This window comes from Osmia bicornis, chromosome 5 (assembly GCF_907164935.1).
Source record: "Osmia bicornis bicornis chromosome 5, iOsmBic2.1, whole genome shotgun sequence".
Lineage (NCBI taxonomy): Eukaryota > Metazoa > Arthropoda > Insecta > Hymenoptera > Megachilidae > Osmia > Osmia bicornis.
Window position 1 is genome coordinate 4636288 of NC_060220.1, and position 19103 is coordinate 4655390.

Here is a 19103-nt window from a genome sequence, read left to right on the forward strand (position 1 = left end):
CGTCACGGATGTGGGCCGTTCGAGATCGCTGAGGAAATTAAATAATTACCGACAGTAATCGATCTGCCGAGTTGATTCGCGCAATATTGATGACAGTCGTACGAAAACAGAGCGTAGAACGGCGCTGCGTTCGTTCAGTGAAAGCGCGCGTGGTTGTTTCCTCGTGATTGATTGTCAAGGAGATTGAGTATCGCGGATGTATCACGCGTATGCGCGAACGTCGCCGGCTAATGATCCTTCAGATTGTTGAAACGCGTCGCGTGAGAATGTGTTGCTCGTTCGATTTTCTCAAAATAGAGTTTTCTCAGGGTAATTTTTTCGAGTTAAACGAAGGTTTTCCCAGGGTTTTCCAAGATCAAGGGCAAACGGTGGATTGTTCGTGAAAACTTTCCACGATAATATGACAAGCAAACAACGATACATATGTAGGTGTATAAAAACGTGGCATTTCATTTCAGATTTATTTATTTTCGAACAATTATTTTCCCTATTAATGTAACGAAATCTTGTAACACTGAGAAACGCGGTGGTGGTAATGTTTCTTTTCTATCGATTCGAGAGAAACTTACAGCACGATCGAACACGTGTGCCATTCGTGTTTACATGCTCGTTCGAACGCGCCTTCTTGATGAAAGGGTAATGCGTGCGTCATTATACTTATAAAAACCTACAATAAATCTCGTTACGTGGTAGAATAATTGCAGGAGGGCAACAGGAAGCAGCATTCAATTGCTTTCCGTTTTGCTCGCCTTACGGATGTCTATAAATTTATTTTTTACAGATATTAAGCGTATAATTTAAACGTGTACAGTTTTTTGTCCTTTGGAATTTTATAAATTATCGATTTGCGTTAAGAAAATGTACAGTTTAGCAACAATTTTCTCACAGTTGAGAGTAATGATATTTTTCGAAGCTACTATTTAATTCCTCAACGTAGGGTAAGGTATCTAGAAACAAGGGTGAGCTGTTAGGGTGCAAATGGGGTAGACTGTACCACGTTATTTCGCGCGAGAAACGAGAGATGGCGTTGGGATTCATATAATTTCTCGCCTTTTAAAGTATCCGGAAACAATTTTTACTAACTCCTATAGGGGTTGCAATTATTTGTACAAACATACAATGTACATCAAATGTACTTTGATTAACGGTGGTCGACAGTTCACACGATATTTATTATCTTAGACAATTAATTTAAAGACCGCCAGATTTCTCTGCCAGAAAGGCATGAATAACCATAATAAAATAACTTACCAACACCGGTGTATCCGCAGCCACCTGCTTGTCGTCCCGTCGCGCGTAATTGTCCCCGTGAAGCTTTTCATTTTATCGGGTTGTCTGGTCGTTTAGTTCGGGTTCGTTGGTTGTCGATTTCTCCGCGTATTTCCCGCGGTAAATTTCTTATCGATTTCACTCCATTCAGGGCCTCGATTCTCGCATTGTTCGCGCGTAGCCATTAGGCTCCGTTTGTACAGCTGGCTTCGCCGCGTGTGCGTGTCGCGTTGCGTGCAGTTTGGGTCGAGGTCGACGTTTAGGGTCTATCGAGCGTGTGATTTCCGGCGAACGTGAATAGCCGGCTCTGTGTTTAGGGACGCCCACCGTTCGAAACTCCATTCAGGACGAACCAGGTTACGATTAACCTATTTATCTATTGATCGAACCACTCTTCCGTCAGCCTTGTTTCGTCGCGGATCGATGTGTATCCGCTCGTTGTTACGCGCAATTAACGACGAGGATGTTGCGCCTGTCTTGCAGCTGTCAGGACTGTTGGTATCGCGTGGTATCCTTACGTTTACGTAACCGATCGGTGGTTAGTATCCTTAGGTTTTTCGAAGATTTATTTGCTATTTCGAAAACACGCGACGCGAGTCAACGTGACTGCAGTTTCTGCCGGGCGGTAAACTGAAAACGGGATTCGATGCATCGAACGTTGTATTTACATAATGATGTAATACATTCCGTTAAACACGCTGCGAACCAATTCGATGCGTACAAACAATGAGGACGCTCATTACTCTCACGCAATAGCTCGCTGCCTCTCCGGCACGGGAGAAATAATTGCGCGTTGTTCACCGCATCAGCGAAGATTTGTCGGAAGTTCGAGCGGCATGCGTGATTCGTGAACTTCGTTACCCGTGGGAAAACACGTTGCACCGCGTTATTTTATATTGTCTTAACCTCGATGTACCGTATACCCATCGTTTGTATTCCAAAAATTAATCGCTGCAACCAGTAATTGAGGTAGGCACGAAACGTTGCGCGTATTTTTATAATCCTTTTATGAATATCTTATATTCCCGTTATTTTAAACCATCAACCTTTTGAATATTCCTTAGCCTATTAATTTTCATCAATTCTCAGCATTGATATTCCATATAACGTTATCGACGATTAACGTTAATCGACATCGAAACGATAAAGATCGTTTATTCGCAAAGACAGCTGGCAAGACTTTGTAACATCGTTCGTTCATTTGTTCGTACTTTAATCGCATAATTTGCGGACGTAACTTGGCGCCAGAGTGGTTCCATCCCCGAGGAAGCTTATCTCTCGCTTCCACGTGGCGAGACTTTTGCACTCCGGTTGGAGTAATTAAAAGTCTGCCGTCGTCGATCAACCCTCTCTCCCTGCCGTTACACCTGGACTCCTCGTGTCGTCGAAAGGCGCCACGAGCGATTCTCCCGACGGAAGTTCAAAGTTTTAAACTTTTCGCGAACCGATGCACTTCCGCACGAGACCGTTAGCAACTGAGCTAACCAATTTGCACGCTCGCGAATCCGTAACTTGGATTTTCGACAACCCTCACGTTCCGCGGCAAGAACGATGCTTCGTGACTTTTCCCTCCGATCGTTATCTGTTTTTCTATCCTGGCTGGGTATATTCTGAGCGGAAATTAGTAGCGAGGAATCTTTCTGAAGGGAATTCGCGATTATCCCTGTTTCCATAGAGCTCCAATTATCGGCTATGCGGGTTCTGATCTCATAAAATATCAAATTAGTAAGATCAGCTGGTTCCCAAGCTTTGTATCTCTGTCGTTCGGTAAAGAGCAGAAACAATTCTCCCGTATGGTAGCAAAGGAAGGGTAGAACTCACGCAGAATTCACGGTTAATCGCAGGCTGACCCGTAAGGTGACTCAATTACCAGACACGCGGGCCACCGACTCTCTCTTTCTCACGTTATGTATCATCAACGAAACGTGTAAACGTACGTAGGTGTACACGGGGTCAGCATAAATTGAGCTCCATTAAAATGAAATTTTCCACGGGAGGAACCATGGGCGATGGGAAGGAAAGCAGGGCGAGTGGAGGGTGGTATCAGTAGTGTTTGAAGGCGCACCTTTCGGCGCGTACTCATTAATTGGATCGCCAGGAGGGACTGATGGTCAGGTACGGCCAGTTTATAGCTAGCGATAGGTCGGCAACCACTTTGAACATTTTATTAGATACTACGAACGTTTATACAATTATCAAATGTTGATTGAAAAAACGCTCGCTATCGCTTTATCTCATTCTGTTTCAATGTTTGTCCTTAGCGACGTTCGTCACTCGATAGTCTCGGCCAATAAAAATAATACGCGTGACTGGAGGCAGGGCAACGAATTTGATTCGACGGCAACTTACGATCTCTGCATAGTACATGTGCCACGGGAACTCGGCCTGTTTCCTACGCGAAACACAAGCAAATTCACGGTGAGCGCGTTTAAAGAGGTTCGCGGAGCCTATTTGTCTTCGTTTTGCACCGTTCATGCACTGATAGCAACGCTATTAATCATAATCGCCGCGCCGCGGCCGGTATACACACGGGCCCGATCGTGTGCGCGAGCAACACGCACCGCCTCGCGAATAACTCGGGCCATGAGCGCGAGTTAGGCCCCGAAGACTCGTTGTATGCGTTATTATCAACTGGTGCTGGCGATGGTGTTGGCGCGAGACACTGACACGCGATGGATTAATTGCGTATCACGTCGTCACGCCGATTAGAATATCGCGGCGCGGTGTTCCTTCCCTCGAGCGACCAGGAACGCGAGCGATCGTGCACGCGCGAGCGTTCCCTCGATTATAAATTAAATTCGCCGCGCCATGGGATAGCTGCGCTGCCGGCTGCCTACGCTTCTTCGACGGCTGGGCGGTTTCACTTTGAGCGAATTCAAGCTACGAAGCGGATTTTCTCACCTTTTAACCTTTATCCGCGTAACCAGGTACATATCCGGTTATACGTTTCTTCAACAATTCTTTCAACTCGTTCGCTAACTTGCAAGGGTTAAGCACACAAGCGCCGTTGATTGCGGAGAAATCGAATGATTCGCTTCTTAAGATTCGCTTTTTTCTTCTACCGTGGAACGTGCGGAATATTAAAGTCTTTTTAGATATCAGCCAGTTAGTTTGGACAGCTTTTAGCTGGGATAAGTCGTGCGGTTTTCAATCTAACGAGTCGAGACTGAAAGTGAAGAGCGTGGAGATTAAGTAGCCGAGTGAAAGGAAAGACGAATGAGATTGATCGCGGAAGACAACGTTCCACCCATGTTTATCGTACAAGTATGTACATACATAGGAAAAATTTGAACCGTGTGACAGGATAGTAAAAGTGAATTTCATTTCTGACGTGCTCTTAAGCGGTTCAAATCTGTGGGTCACACTTAGACTTTCTTACTCTCAAGATAGGTATCAGCGTTGTCCTGGTTATCTGATTTTTAACTTTTGGATAGGCGACATAATTCGCTTACCGAATAAACTTACTTATACACAGCTATTAATAACTATCCTTTGGCTAATGATTTAATTGCAAGCAAGCATACACACTCATCGTCGGGCCATTATCTATGACGTTGCAAATGAGTTGCAAAATTGCTTGGCAATTTGCTTCGAGCAAACTACTTACATCAATTAAGTTAAACGATCGGTTAAACATTGTAGCTACTCGCTAAAAGTTTCCTTCATTCAGGGTGTTAAGAAAAATCACCGTTTCCCATGAGAATACATTGATTCTTCAATTTCTAACCAAGCGAGTAATACTATGTTCTGTCGAAGGGGCAACGATAGGATAGTATTTTCACGATTACTCGTTCTCGATACGTTAACACGTAAAAGTTGCACAAGAGGAAAGGGCATCTGCCGCAATGACGCTACATTATAGTCTCGTCTAGCGTGTAATTCTTTATTCTTTCGCTTTTCAAAGACGTGTGATTCCCCGAACAAACGTCATTACACCGTTCTCCCATCCTACTCCGTTGTAATTCCACCAGGAAACTTGCTTCGAGGTATCCTTATGTTTACGCGGCGAGGAGTATCGTAGCACCGAGTCCCTTTGAAAACTCGTATAAATTTACGATCGGTAAAACCACCTTTGCTTTGCCCTATCGTGACTGAAACGAGAACGTTTATTCACGAGCTAGGCGTGGCAGAAGGGACAAACGATTTAAAAATCCCTTCCGGATCAAGCGTGATTAACTTTGTCGAAAAATCACGATATCGATTCGAAAAAATTCCAATCTTCGTGACGATACTTGCTTCAAATTCATTGTAGGCTATGATTTTTGGAACGTCGACGTATGGATTAAACGAATCGGAAGAAATCTAAATTCCAGTGTAATCGATAAACGTGTTAGCTTTGCTAAAACAGCGAGGGAAGAGTATCGCGGGTCGTTGTACCTTCCTGTTTGGAGTCACGTGCGCGAGCTCCCTTCTTCCTCTGGTTTCTCTCTTCGTGCTGGATAATGGATGAGTCCCGATATTTACATATTTTTCCATGTTCGTGCCGTGTGCCGGGCCACGGCTAGGTCAGGCAAGGTACAACCTAGCACAAAGTAGCACCGATCCGTGTGTTTCCGAGCTCGATCGCGGCTCTCGACCACCTGAAAGGACTACCGCGTAGAAAATAGCTCGGTCAAGTCAAAGAACTTCCTATGTTCAATTTCTAAGTCAAGTCTGTTGAATTGTTTACCTTATGGCAAGCGCGTTCCATCAGAGGTTTACAAAATTCGAGAACATTGTAAACATCGATCGTTTATTGATATTCAGAACATTCAGCAGCATATTATACATACGATTCAATTTGACCCGGTACAAGCCACCGGTGTGTTTAGACGACAGCAAGCTTGTACCATTGTCTTTTGTACCCAGGGAGGGATAGAATCCGTCGAATAATGGAGACTCTCCCCGTTTCCATTATCCATGCGGTTCAGGGAATTTCGAAAGGTTGTTGGTATCCGGTGAGTTTCGTAAGGGCGGGGCTGGTCTCGTGGAGAGAAGCTTCAACCGACGGGGTGAATGGAGGTTACTACCCTCTGCATGGCAGCAGACGGTGATTTTTCATTCAGACATCCCCTGGCTATGTAACAACATTTTCCCTTCACGGTATTATTAAACATTCTCTACTTTCTAGACTGCACGGTCAAATTTTATTAAAACCGGTCGTTTGTGAAACTTTACGTTATGAACCCTTCGTCGGCACACTTGTTTCTCACCCTCTATGGGGAATTTTAAGGGGAAATCGTTAAAATATTTGAAACAAGAATAGCGTTGTTTTTTATATATTATTTTGTTCGAGCGTTCTATGATCTTTCAGTCAACTGAATGATCTACTTTAAAATGAAAACACGATTTCCCAATTATCCCTTGGTGTACCATCGTAAAAGTGTATTTTCGTAGGATGGGTGTATGGGTGCACAGAGGGTGTACAGTGTACGCATTGGTAGAACCGAGTGGAAGCGATGTGCGTGGAACGGTCGGAAAAGTGCGAATGGTGGGGAGGAGGGGTATCGATGGTGGGGGGGATAGCAGAGGCAGAGTCGAAGCGCGTCGGCGGCGCTTAAGCGGTCGACGCGGGGGCATTGCCGTCGTGGCCGCAGTTACGATCCGATCGAGCGCCTCGTAGCGTGTAGACGACTCCTTTCGCAGGACACTACTCGCTGTTAGCCACCCAGCCAAACACGTGTTCGCGCCTTTTGCCATTTGTGTTTTGAAAATCCTTGAAATAGTGTTTCTATCAACGCGCGAATAGATCCCGATAGAGGACGATTCGATGAACCATTGCATCGGAAGGGTGAGCGTGTTCGCTCCTTCGGAGTGGCCGAGGATTTTCTGTACACTCGATGCGACGATGGTTAAAAAGGAGAGAGCAAAGTGAAGTGACGTGGTACCAAGGTCTTTCGAGAGGAGGAGAGGATTTTTCATTGGGCCGTGTGTGGTCCATTCAGTCCCGTCACCGGTGAATGAAACTACCAGAAAGGCAACCGATTCGCCGTAGGTCAGTTTCTCGAAGGAGGTCGTCGATCGCGGCCGTGCTCCGTATTCGTTAACCCTAGCTCCACGAACCCGTCGTCGGACGATGTCCTCCGGGTCGGACACGCTCAGCGTGCATCGCGTTTTCCAGAGATGACAGGATCTAGGAGAAGATCGATACTTCCCTTTCATATATCGTAATCAGGATCCTAGTTTTGGTTGGCTTAGCGATACGAGTCTTTGGTGATATTTTTCGGAGTCGGTTGAGTTGACGTGTTGCGAACTCTATCGAATCGTCGTGACAAGTGCTCTTATGGAACGTGGTGAAAGAGAACTTGGATCGTCGATCGTGATTTAAGTGGCCAGTGCTTGGAGATACTCTTTCGGACCTTTCCACCGTCTTTTGGGATTATTCTACTTTTGTAAGGTAAGAATTTTGTCAAGTAACTTTCATACCGTGCATACGATTACACGGTCGATAAGACCCTTCGTGCCGTAACTCATCAGGGCAGGAAATAACTTTGACGATTATACGTCTGGCGTGGTTAACGGATATCGTTTCTAGTTTTCTTCGACTTTCAGGCGTATTGTTCGTTCTACTTTCGCGACGATTGCGATCGATCGCTTTCTAGCTCTCTGAAATCCTTTTCGATTTTGTCGTAACAAAGCAATCTCTTATTATTTCCGGAAACAAGCTGTATTTAATAAGGCAAATTATAATGATGTTAGTTGAGGAGTATTAAGACATTTAGTATATCGTCTGTTGTTATCATGGAAACTGGTTCTATTACTCAAACTCGTAGCCGTCGAAAATTTCTATCAGTACCGTGCAATCCGCCGATGTAAACACACTTCTACGGAAGGGACAATATCTATAGTCCTCTGACTCCGAAAAGGACGGCATCGAAGCATTTTGCAGCCACTCTTCTCTCCGAACGGTATTAAATATCATCAGGAAACGGTGTAACGCTACCATAAATCGCGCGCGTTACAACGGGCTGCCGGCCCGTAAATCGGCCTTGCGACACGTTTATTTCCAGGCGCCATTAATTAAAAGTCACGCTCGTTGCTAGCCTCTGCTCGTCGTTACCTTTGCTCGTCGCTGTACCGTGAATCGGGAAAGGTGGAAGGCGAAATAATTACGCAACCGTGGACTGGAGAAGGACAGTCCTATACTCGTCCGAATCTCATTTCCATTCACGGCGTTTACGGTGGCCGGTCGAAACGAGTTTGGCAGCCCGCTATTTGGCATAATCGCGTTTATCTTGACGACAGCGGTCGCAACGCGCGAAAAAATGTGTCGCCATGTATGAACCTCGCGTGTCTTCATTTTTATTCGATCGTGTCCTTTTTGCGCTCTTGTTTTCTTTTTATTTCTTTGAGATCCAGGTAGAAAATCTAGCTCGTTTCATTAACACGCGTTGACAGGGGCCTGACAGGTGTCCGTTTGTTTCGCTTCTCTTTTATCAAACAGTGTTTCGCGACGTCGATTCCGTTTGTTTTTGGTAGAAACCCGACTTTCTGTTTCTAACTCGATATCGTGTAAACCGAATACATATTGGTAGTTTGAATGAAAAATGAAATTGCTTCATGAGGTAGTTTACGATACGAATGCAGCATGATCATCAAAGTCCGAAGTAAACTCAAGTGTCTCTGATATCTGGTTAACTTCATCTTGGGCACGAAATCGTGCGGTACAGAAGCGGATTCGCGTGTTCGAGTGGCCGGTTGTTAGGGGTCAGTTTGTTGGAGGTTCGTCGAGGAAGCGACTACCGAAATTAGAGCGAGCTTATCGCGAGGCGGATTTGCCATTGGCGACCAATAAACCTTCGGGCCGTGAGAAAAACGCTCTCGATCGGCTGTTTAATCGCGTCCCGATCGTGGGGACTCGACGTTCGATCTCACGCTCCGGCGATCGTGGATTTGAGGCCCCTTAGCTCCGTTCTCGTTATCGTATCGTTTAGCTGGGCGTGTATATCGTCCGCGTACAAGCTTCACGAAATGGGCTAACGTTGTTACACCGTTCGATAGTCGCGACGTTTCGAAAGTTTGTCCGCCATTTGTCGAGGAATCGAAGAATTTCGGACGGACTTCACTGTCCGTTGTTTCTTGTTCCCTCGCGTTGGACAACGATCGTCCGTCTCGTTGCGACACGATCGCTTTCTCGTCGATACTGTTGACGATTGTTTCGTACTTGTCCCGAAGTTAACACACCGCTTAATAGTGGTATTTTTCGCGACGAATGCGTGTCAGTTAAATCTATGACTTACCGAGCCGATAGACATTGAACGAAAGCGAATAGTCGGGCGGAGTGAATGAATATTTATGCGGATGTTCTTTCAGTATTTATCGACACGCGGCTCGGAAAGAGGCGCGAATTAGTCGGCGAAGCGTAACGAGGATTCCGTACGAGCAATTCATTCATTTATTCGTTTTCTACGATGTCGCGTTCAATGTTGCTCTTTTCTTGTACGCAATGCTCCGATGAGAGAAACTAGTTTCGTTTCTTTGACCGACCGATTCGTTTTCGTAACTCGCAACTCTTACTTGAACTGTTAATTAGATCGTTTCTTAGACAAGCTGAAGGATCGTTTCAAATAAATATAAATTAATTTCAATAATGAAAATATCTGACTGTTTTTTCCGTCGAGAAGCTACGTCAGTGTCGAGCGAAGCGGAACGCGGCATCGCGAAGCGCGAACACGCGTATACGCGCGAATCGGTGCACCGGTCGCAGCCAGTCGTCGTGCCGCGAATCTCGCGGGCCGATCTTTATGGGCGAATGACGTAGCGAGTTGCCGGTGCATTGGCCCGAGGCCCTCGTAATATCAATGATATGAATTATCTAACGGCGTGGGCGTACCTGCGGCCTACCAACACCGGCCGCTTCGGCCTTAAGGCGTATTCCCACACGTGTAACGAAGGTGCGCGGCGATTTCACGTGCGGCGTGTACCGCATGCCCGTTTCCATATTTTTCATCGTCGAGAAGAATCTTTGGTGCGAACGAGGACGGTGGTCCATTTGATTATATTTTTCCTGTTTTCCTCGTTTATCGTGGTAAGTGAACAATTCAAAGAATCCTCTCGATTTCAAGCATCTCCAGCCCATCGCGATGCGCAGTCTGATTTTTAATAGACTCGCGTGTACGGCGCCGCTAATAAAGACGGTTTCGCTCGGTATTAGGAGGATAATGCTCGAGCAGCATTCCAAGCAACCCACTCGGCTCGCCAGGTAGCACAGAGGGTGGCCAAGGGTGTAGAGAGGGAGCCGGGCAGAACAGGACCAGGCTTTGAAACGGCAGCTTGCTACGAAAGAGGAAAGAGAAGGAGGGCCGTTTAATGGCGCATAATCGAGCGATACGTGGGCGATGCGCGGTCTCGCGAAACTGCCGATTTCGTAAAGGCTGATCGCATGCAGGGACCGCATTCTCCGCTCGGCCGACATGCTGCGAGAAAGGGAGTTGCTTCGTATATCATAATTGCCGCCAGGTGCACGCGCGATCTGGACGCGATCAGGACGCGACGCGGACACCGCGACCCGATAATCGATCGGTCTAACGAGCTGTTGCGGCATTGTTGAACGTGCTCGAACACGTAATCGCGTGAAAATTCTGATGCTGATTTCACAGGAAGCGAGCGAGATTCTTGCACGACACGTGTACAATGAGTCACAGAAATAAGAAAGAATTATCCGCTCGCGCATTCCGCGTACGGAACGCTCGTCTAACGGTGTCTCGCGTCATCGGAAAGGAAACTCCCGTTTTTCAGAATTACAGTGATCCGCGTTCGGCTTCTTTCATTTTTCCATCCGACTAAGAAATCGATGCAGACTCAACGTTAACGTTCAGAGAAGCTCCTTCGGGCGTTTAATGCTAATTTGGTGCACGTTGTTGCAACCTGCGCGTAATCGCGAGCAAGATACTTCGTAATAATACTCGCCGACAGATTGCCATCGCGTATCAGGATTATAGAACGCATTTCTTAGTTTGATGATTCCGATTAGAGATCGATACTGTCGTATCCTTCGTTGACTGCATTTGCACTTATTCTTGATTCTCATTTACACATAAAAGAAAAGAAAAGAGAAGAAAAATCTGTTCATCATCGAATGTTTCTTGCCAGCTGAGAGCGCGTTAGCAATCGCCGTAATGGAACGAGCCGTATCGCGTCGATGTAAATTTCATTCGCGATTATTCGCCAGTGCAATTCGCAGACAGGGTCGAATTGAAACGGGGCGAGGAGGGTTGTGCACCGTTTGCGCGATATATCAGCGAAACCTCGAGTGGGTCTGCTTCGTTCTCGCTGCAAATTACATTACACGCTCTTTTTCTCTGTTTTTTTTTTTCCAAACCATGTTTGCCTCGAGAGTTTTCCCTTAGCGTCGCGATTTCTCGAACACGATCGAGAGGCAGGTAAAAACGCGACGTCACAGTGAACGATGTGTGCAATTATCTGGAAAAGGAAACGAGGCTGGCTCGGTTTTCCAAGATTCCTCGCGACGATGGTGATCGTGGCGGTGATAAACAAAGCAAAGTGGAATGTTTAGCGCGAGCTTCGTTCGCGGAATTGACAAATTAGCGGCGTTCGGACGAGTGGGCGAGCGACACGAATCGCTTGGTCGTTGTCGCGGAACCGCGTTAATTAATAACGCAATCTCGAGTGGGCTCGTAGAGCAACGGGGCCACCAACGACGCGAAAAACTCTGCTATCCTTGCCGTGTCATTCTCGAATAAGTTTTTAAGAAAGGGATGGAACATGGTTGCTTCAAGTTTTCTCTGAAGTATCCGTCGAGCTGGGTTTACATGCTGGTGCAATTTGTGCAATTGCCGCTCTCTTTGAGGTCCGCCCTCCGTGGATTAAAGTTCATCAAGTGGCCGAATGAATCTAATTGCAACGATGCCAAAAAGAGTAACTCCATCGTTCTAACGATGGAGGCGCGAGGCAGTAGAATTAATTTCCACGAGAAACGTGGAATGAGGCGCCTTAAGCGAGACGTTAAAAAGCGTGCTCAGTGACGAGTCACAATTAATAATCGAACAAAGAGAGGCTTTGTGAGAGCTGTCTCGAAAAGACAGATAAATACGAAAACGCAAACGAGGTGCTCGCTGCAAAGGGAGCGGAACACGATGGGGGGAGAAAAATATTGTTATGACGTCGATTAATCCGTGATCTACTGCATAACTCGCGGGGAGATCGACGTGCGGTCAGATAACAAACTGATTCGAAGAGAACAAGGATGCTAGAAGATCGAAGAGAAAGCAGCGACGGGTTTTGCGCGAACGAATGTCTTTCGTGTATACGGGACAACCTGCTACGAGCCAATCGATTTCAAATCGACAACTGATAAGGGGAAGAGGAAGTGTCGTGTGATTACTCGTGTTTTATTTAATTATTCTTGAAAATTTTCAAATTAAATGTCTTAAATATGTGGCTCTTACGAAACTGTTATCTGAAATCGCTTAAACTATTTTTTCTGTCGAAGAAAACGAGTGTCGGTTATACATCAATAGTGTCAATTAAAAATGAATTTTGACGTATGTCTAATTGCTAGAATATTCGAAACTGCAAGTGCAGATGGTGTTAAATTGAAAAGGGAAACGAAAGGTTCGTCTGGTCTGGATCGCGTGAAATACGTAACGCGACTTTCGCGCGCGAACAAAGCGAGCACATCCACGAACACGCACACCGGTCTCTCTCCAGGTGTATTGTGGGTCAACGGTCGTAGGTTTTCTCGACACGGTGGTCAGAGACCCGGACTCGCTCCGCCTGCCGGTCGTCGAAGATTTCGCAAGCGGATCAAGCGTTCTCAGGTACGCGATAGTCGAGCGTGGCGCACGGCATTTGCATGTCACGTTGCATAGCAAGCTTCGAGCGAAGGTAAAAGGGGAAGGCTCCCTGAGGCTGATCGAGGATTAGTCCACGATCGACGCGAGATCGTAAACGCGAGCTGATCGATGGAAATCGTGAACAACGGACACCGTCTGATCGACACTATTGGCGAAATTGTCCGATCGATTCATTTCCAGTTTTCATTTTTTCGCTAATCTAGAGATTTAATTAAATTTACGCAGAGTCGTCTGAAAAATCTCGACAAAATTCATTAACGAGTGTGTTAGTTACCGTTTTGAAACGCGAGCACACGAATCGGAGAGAGTTGCCTAGGCGGTGGACCGGTTGCAACATTTTTCCTCCGGCAAACGTTCAGGATAATTGATTCGCGTTCGTTGGTGACATTTTCAACGCTTTTCCATTTCGTAGCGAGACTAATCCGAAATAGCAGGGAGCACGTGTGCCGAGAGAACCGAGCATTTGCATTCTCCTGGTAATAAATGCGCTTTCATAACCGTCTCGTTACCTGTCCTCTGTATCGAGATCAACGTCAGCCACGGTTTACAGTTTCATTCAGTCCCGGTTACGTAATCCTATTGATGCTTAATGAACCTGCGATTCCACGAATGGAAAAGAAATCAATTAATCCTGTTTACACGATTATTAGATGGGTAAGCAAGTTGGATCTGTTCTTCTACGATTTCATTCATCAACGATTCAAACGATAAATTGATCTATGGTTTTATAAGGAAAAATCAATTACCGCGAATGAATGACGTACAACGTGAATAAGTTTCTAATTGATGGTAAGCCGAGGCTGCTTACAATTAATTTCATTCAGTGGATTATGTAAGTAAGGGTATTGAATCAAGCGGCGATTGGTTGACGAAAAATTAATTAACCGTAGCCACGTGGCAAATGGTAGTAATGCTAATGCTCGTTGATTAGAAACTGGCTACGATTAACGGTTCCATTCACTCGGCTCTGTAATTACAGTATACAGGAATGTTTGACGAACAGGTTTCGATGCAAGAAACCTTCTGAATCGGTGATAACTGCGTGTAATACAAATGAACAGGCTGCAATCGGTTTCGAGAATTTTCATTAATTTCAACGTAATCAATATGAGTACATACATATATTACACATTCAGGATACACGCATTCTTAGAAACGATATACTCTTATCTAAAGATGCACTCAATCTTCTCCCTTTTCAACCACTATCGCTCTAGAACTGAATAACAAATGAGGAGCGTAGAAAGTAATCTGCGTTACCAACTTCCTCTTTATTGCATTACGTTTAAATTTTCATATTTGACGTAGTGTCTAATTAATCATTAAGGATTATTAAGGAGAAATAGTAAAGGGGAGATAATTCCTAATATCACCGATATTTCATTAACGATAGTAGCTTTATAGACGCATAAAGTGCATTTCCCAGTGCAGCCCACTGTGTCTACGCGATCATCAAGGTTCACCGTTTACCAGAAGAAAAAGAATAGCTTTCAAAGCAGGATAACACGTGCTCTCTTGCGTTTTACGAGTGGTAACGAACCGCGATGATCAGGCCACGTCCTCTTCCGTTCTAGACCGCCCGTTGTCTGATCAGTGCACTCCGTAACCACTGAAATTATTCGCGTTCGTATACGTAACTTCTTGTTTCCCCCCAATATGTACCATTCAATCTTTCGATAGATCTCGAATTTCTGATTCATTGCTTTCACTTTCGAGATCAATATTGTGAGATCTCTCGAGTGGATAACAAGAGAAATCGTTGAATTAGATATGACATACGACTTATGGTGACACAATAGATAAGGTAATCTGTAGAGCGGTAGTCTTTAAGTGGTATTTTCCACGAATACCGTACAATCTATAGTAATTTCCTCGCTTTCACCTTTTCCAAGCTGCCAGGCTCGATGATAGAAGCATCAGGATAAGAGCGGAACGTTTATCGCCTAGAAACGCGACTCGCACAGGTAGGGTTAATTAATTTCCAGCCCCATGATACGTTCCATCGAAGCTCGGACCACTAGGAGCGAACAATAATTTCTAAGCCATTTAACCGCGCCACTTTCCAGAAGAAGCATTATTACCTCTGGATCGTGGCCGATCAATTTCACGAACGATCCATTAATTAGGTGGAAACGGCACGCGGCTCGATTTTAATTCGCTCACGATACGCGCTGCTTGCGCCGACGTTTAACGACACCGTTCGGAACGCACCTCTCGCCGTGAGCTTGGCATGCCAGCTTTGTCAGTTATTGCTCGTTAGAGGTTGCACGTAGAGCAGGTAATAATGGTCAGGCTCATGAATGAGACAACGATCGAGGGAGAGAGAATGGGGAAAAGTGGGCGGTGTGTACGAGCCGACCGGCGAGGAAAGGGTTCGGCCTGGACGTTTTCGAGGATCATTGAACGGGTAATTCATAGGCGCAGGAGGACGTCGAACGATCAACAAACAGCCGGGTACACATGTTCGGCCGACTGCGGCCCTGTCGCGATCGATTTATCGCGCAACAGGCGGAACCCCGTGTACGGGAACTCGAAACAAGCTTTTTCAGGGGCCGATGAATGGGCCGTCGAGTGCTCTTATCGCTTGTTTCGTTCTGTTCCCAGTTAACATTATTAATTTTACTCGTAACACTTGCCAGTGAGACATTCGAGGCCGATCGATTTGTTCTTTTCTATCGGTGTCGTAGTTTTCATTGTTGTTTCCCTTGAAAATATATCAAAGCTTAACTGTAGCTCGTTGTTCTTGGTAACCGAAGGAGTTTGAGAAATTTAGACGGTACCGATACTTGGAACGATCAAAAGAATCAGCAATAATTCATCGAAAGGAAGCCGAGTTACGCGATCTCTCACCTTTCGACGACAATTTTTCGCGCTGCGCCGTAGATAACCGATAACCTTTAATCCGATCGTCGAATGAATCACGGCAACATTATCGCCTGCTTCGGCCAAATAACCATTACACGATCGATATACAAGCCACGGCCACGCCACTTATTCAATCGGTTGATTGTCCATCGAGCTGTGTACGACAGATAATGGAGTTGGTGAATGAAAGGATTGACGAGCGGTCGCTTGGCCAGCTCGCAGGTTGCGCTGTCTTGTACCGTGGAATTTTTATTCTTCCCTTTTCTCTCCCGCCAGTTATTTGTAGGTGGACACGATTGTCGGAAACGTAGCTAAGCAGCCGGATAATTGAGCGCACATGTTGGCCGTGTTACCGGTTGAATTTTTTTCTTTTCTCTTTTTCACTGCCCCTTCGCGTTTCCTATGGCCACCGATCGCGATTGCGTGTCGGCGTGCATGCGGGCGAGAAAACCGAGTGAAAGATAGAGGCAATATAGCGTGGAATGGAATTGCAGGGCGGAGCGGAGAGACAATGCTCGTTATGCATTGTTCCGGCTGCACTCTGTGCGTGGCTGCAACAGACTCGCTGCATCCAGTGAATCGCGATCGCTTATTAGTTTCCTGCGAACAACGAGTGTCACAATTTACTCGGAATCGGCCAGTGGGATTCTTGTAGGGTTTCTTCGACAACGTGTTATTGTTTGTTACGTGGAGTTTGGTATATACGGTGTGTTCCAAGACAGCGTCGTTTGATTCTCTTTTTAACCGACTTCGAAAAGGAGGAGGTTACTCAATTCGATCAGTATGTATGTTTTTTTTTTTTTTTTTTTTTTTTTTTTTTTTTTTTTTTTGTGTGTGTTCACCGATTACTCCGAGATGAGTGTACCAATCGGAACGAAACCTTTTACATCTTGTAGGGTATGTCTTCCGGTTGGTCCCATTGAAAAAAAATTTTTCATTTTTTCATTGTTATTGTAAAATACAGGAAGTTTTTAATGTCAAAATTGGACGATTTCAATGAACTTTTAATATGTTGTCGGGGAAATGATTCTGAACAACTTTTTCATTATGCATAATTAACGGAAAGCTTTAGTTTCCGAGATATTCGTAAAAAACTATTGTTACTACTACATTGAATTCTACGTATGCCTACGTGTCTTTACCGGTGTATGAGTCAGCATGCAGTCGCCGATTCTCTACTGTTTCTTGTATACATGTATACTTTCCAAGGCATGAACCGATTGCGATGAAACCTTTCACATTTCCGCGATATCTCACTTGCAAAAATTTATGCAATTTGTTATTGTTAATAACTATTGTTATAATTTGTATGGAACTTGTTATCACTAAAAACTATCGTTTTTGCAATTAACCAATAAGAACGGTAAACCACCTTACGGCATCCTACAAATACTGCTCGTTCCACTAAAAAGTGTGAAATAAAATAATTTTTAACAAAAAATACAACCGACTTCGAAATGCACTAAAAAGTATGAAATAATTTCTACTTCATTTATACAAATACCCAACAGCTATTAATAAAACCTATTTATTCGTTAAATAGTATACTAAATACATTTCAACCTTTTCGGAGGCGGCGCAAAATTAAAAATACCCGAATATACAATGCTGTCAATAATGATTTGATAGGTTATCGACGCTTGAATCTTTCTAGTATAAGAAAAGTTTTTAATTTTGCGCCGCCTCCGAAAAGGTTGAAATGTATTTAGTATACTATTTAACGAGTAAATAGGTTTTATTAATAGCTGTTGGGTATTTGTATAAATGAAGTAGAAATTATTTCATACTTTTTAGTGCATTTCGAAGTCGGTTGTATTTTTTGTTAAAAATTATTTTATCCAAAGGCTATAATAGAAATCTATTTGCCCAGGTTAATCAGGTTAAATTAACGAAGAACGAATCGACAAATTGTAATCCTTCGAAGCGCCACGGTCGGTGCAAACGATCCGCTAATTATCGTTAGAACAACCTTGGAGAACGATTGCAATCGCATTAAAGCGCGCAGAGGCACGTTTAATTAACACCGGTGCACACAATTAAGTTCGTTAGTAGGTTCGAATTATTTCCCACATCGTTTCATTCTTTTTATCGTACAACAGACGATGGATCTATGCGTCATCGTACAATTATCCCATGGTAATTAATTCGAACCGATAAGCCCGTGTAACTTATTCACGGGGCAAGTTCCACCCCTTCGTAAAAGCTGGGTATAAAGGCATAGAAATTCAGGAAAGTGGTTCGTTTTCTGTAGTCGGATAGCCGAGTCAGCGATGCATATAACTGTACGAGCCGGAATATGATACAGTCCTCGTGTTCCTCTTTATAAGGCCGCGAATGTGCTCGCGCGCACACGTAGGGCCTACTTTATGTACTGCTGGTACCTAGCGGGATTATGTAGTGACCTATGTACCTCGTGTGTTTCTGCGTGTCTCGAGGCTCGAGTCGTGCCTCGTAGATGGTTTCGTATTGCAAACTGGGCTATTGCACGCGATGCATCCGCGCGCTTCTAGAACAATGCACCGCTCGCTGCACTCTTGCTCGTTCGCGTACAAACCTCCTAATACGCTCGTGCGACGAACACGCATTACAAAAACCTCGCATTCATTACGGTACATGCTCTTAACCCTTTCGTTGCGGACTACGTGTACCAATGTGTATGCAGGAATCTTTGGAAAAATAGAGACTGGGGCATTGGGATTAGGAGCCAGCATCTTCGGATCTCCCTCTGATCCTTATTTATTGGGTTAGTAGTTACGATTCCCTATAGAAACTTGGGATTGGGATTTATTATGACTGATCGCGAATAAGTTTTATGTATATTTTTTGTATAGAAACTTACTTGACATAGTTAAGAACACATTTCCAGGGGTTTATTGATGAGTATTGAGATTGAAAATACCGAATGCCTATATTCCTTGACTCGTTGATGAATTGCTAATTTGATGCGATATTGCGATACTACATATACGACTGTTCTAATCACGCGAGCGGGCATAGGTGATTAACATATTGACATTCGGTGTTGGAGGAAGCTACACGAGAGAAGGGAGCTAATAATTAGCTAAAGGATCTATGTTAATAGAGTATGGGAAAGAGGTAAATGATGTTTCTAAGAGGTAAATAACTTCTAATTTCTGCCAATATGAAGACGTGTTCAGTCACGAGCGTCTCGCT

The 19103-nt window shown here is 44.7% G+C and overlaps 1 protein-coding gene across 3 annotated transcripts in view; it reads left to right on the forward strand.

Moving 5' to 3' along the window:
• Window positions 1-19103, forward strand: part of LOC114880410 (puratrophin-1-like) — a 193485-nt gene that overhangs the window by 45161 nt on the left and 129221 nt on the right. The window contains exon 1 of one of the 3 annotated variants that reach the window (XM_029196424.2): window positions 7577-7645. The exons of the other annotated variants lie outside the window; for them this stretch is intronic. The gene's annotated coding sequence lies outside the window, so the exon portion shown is untranslated. Of the gene's footprint in view, window positions 1-7576; window positions 7646-19103 lie in introns of those variants that run through there. 3 annotated transcript variants of the gene reach the window in all.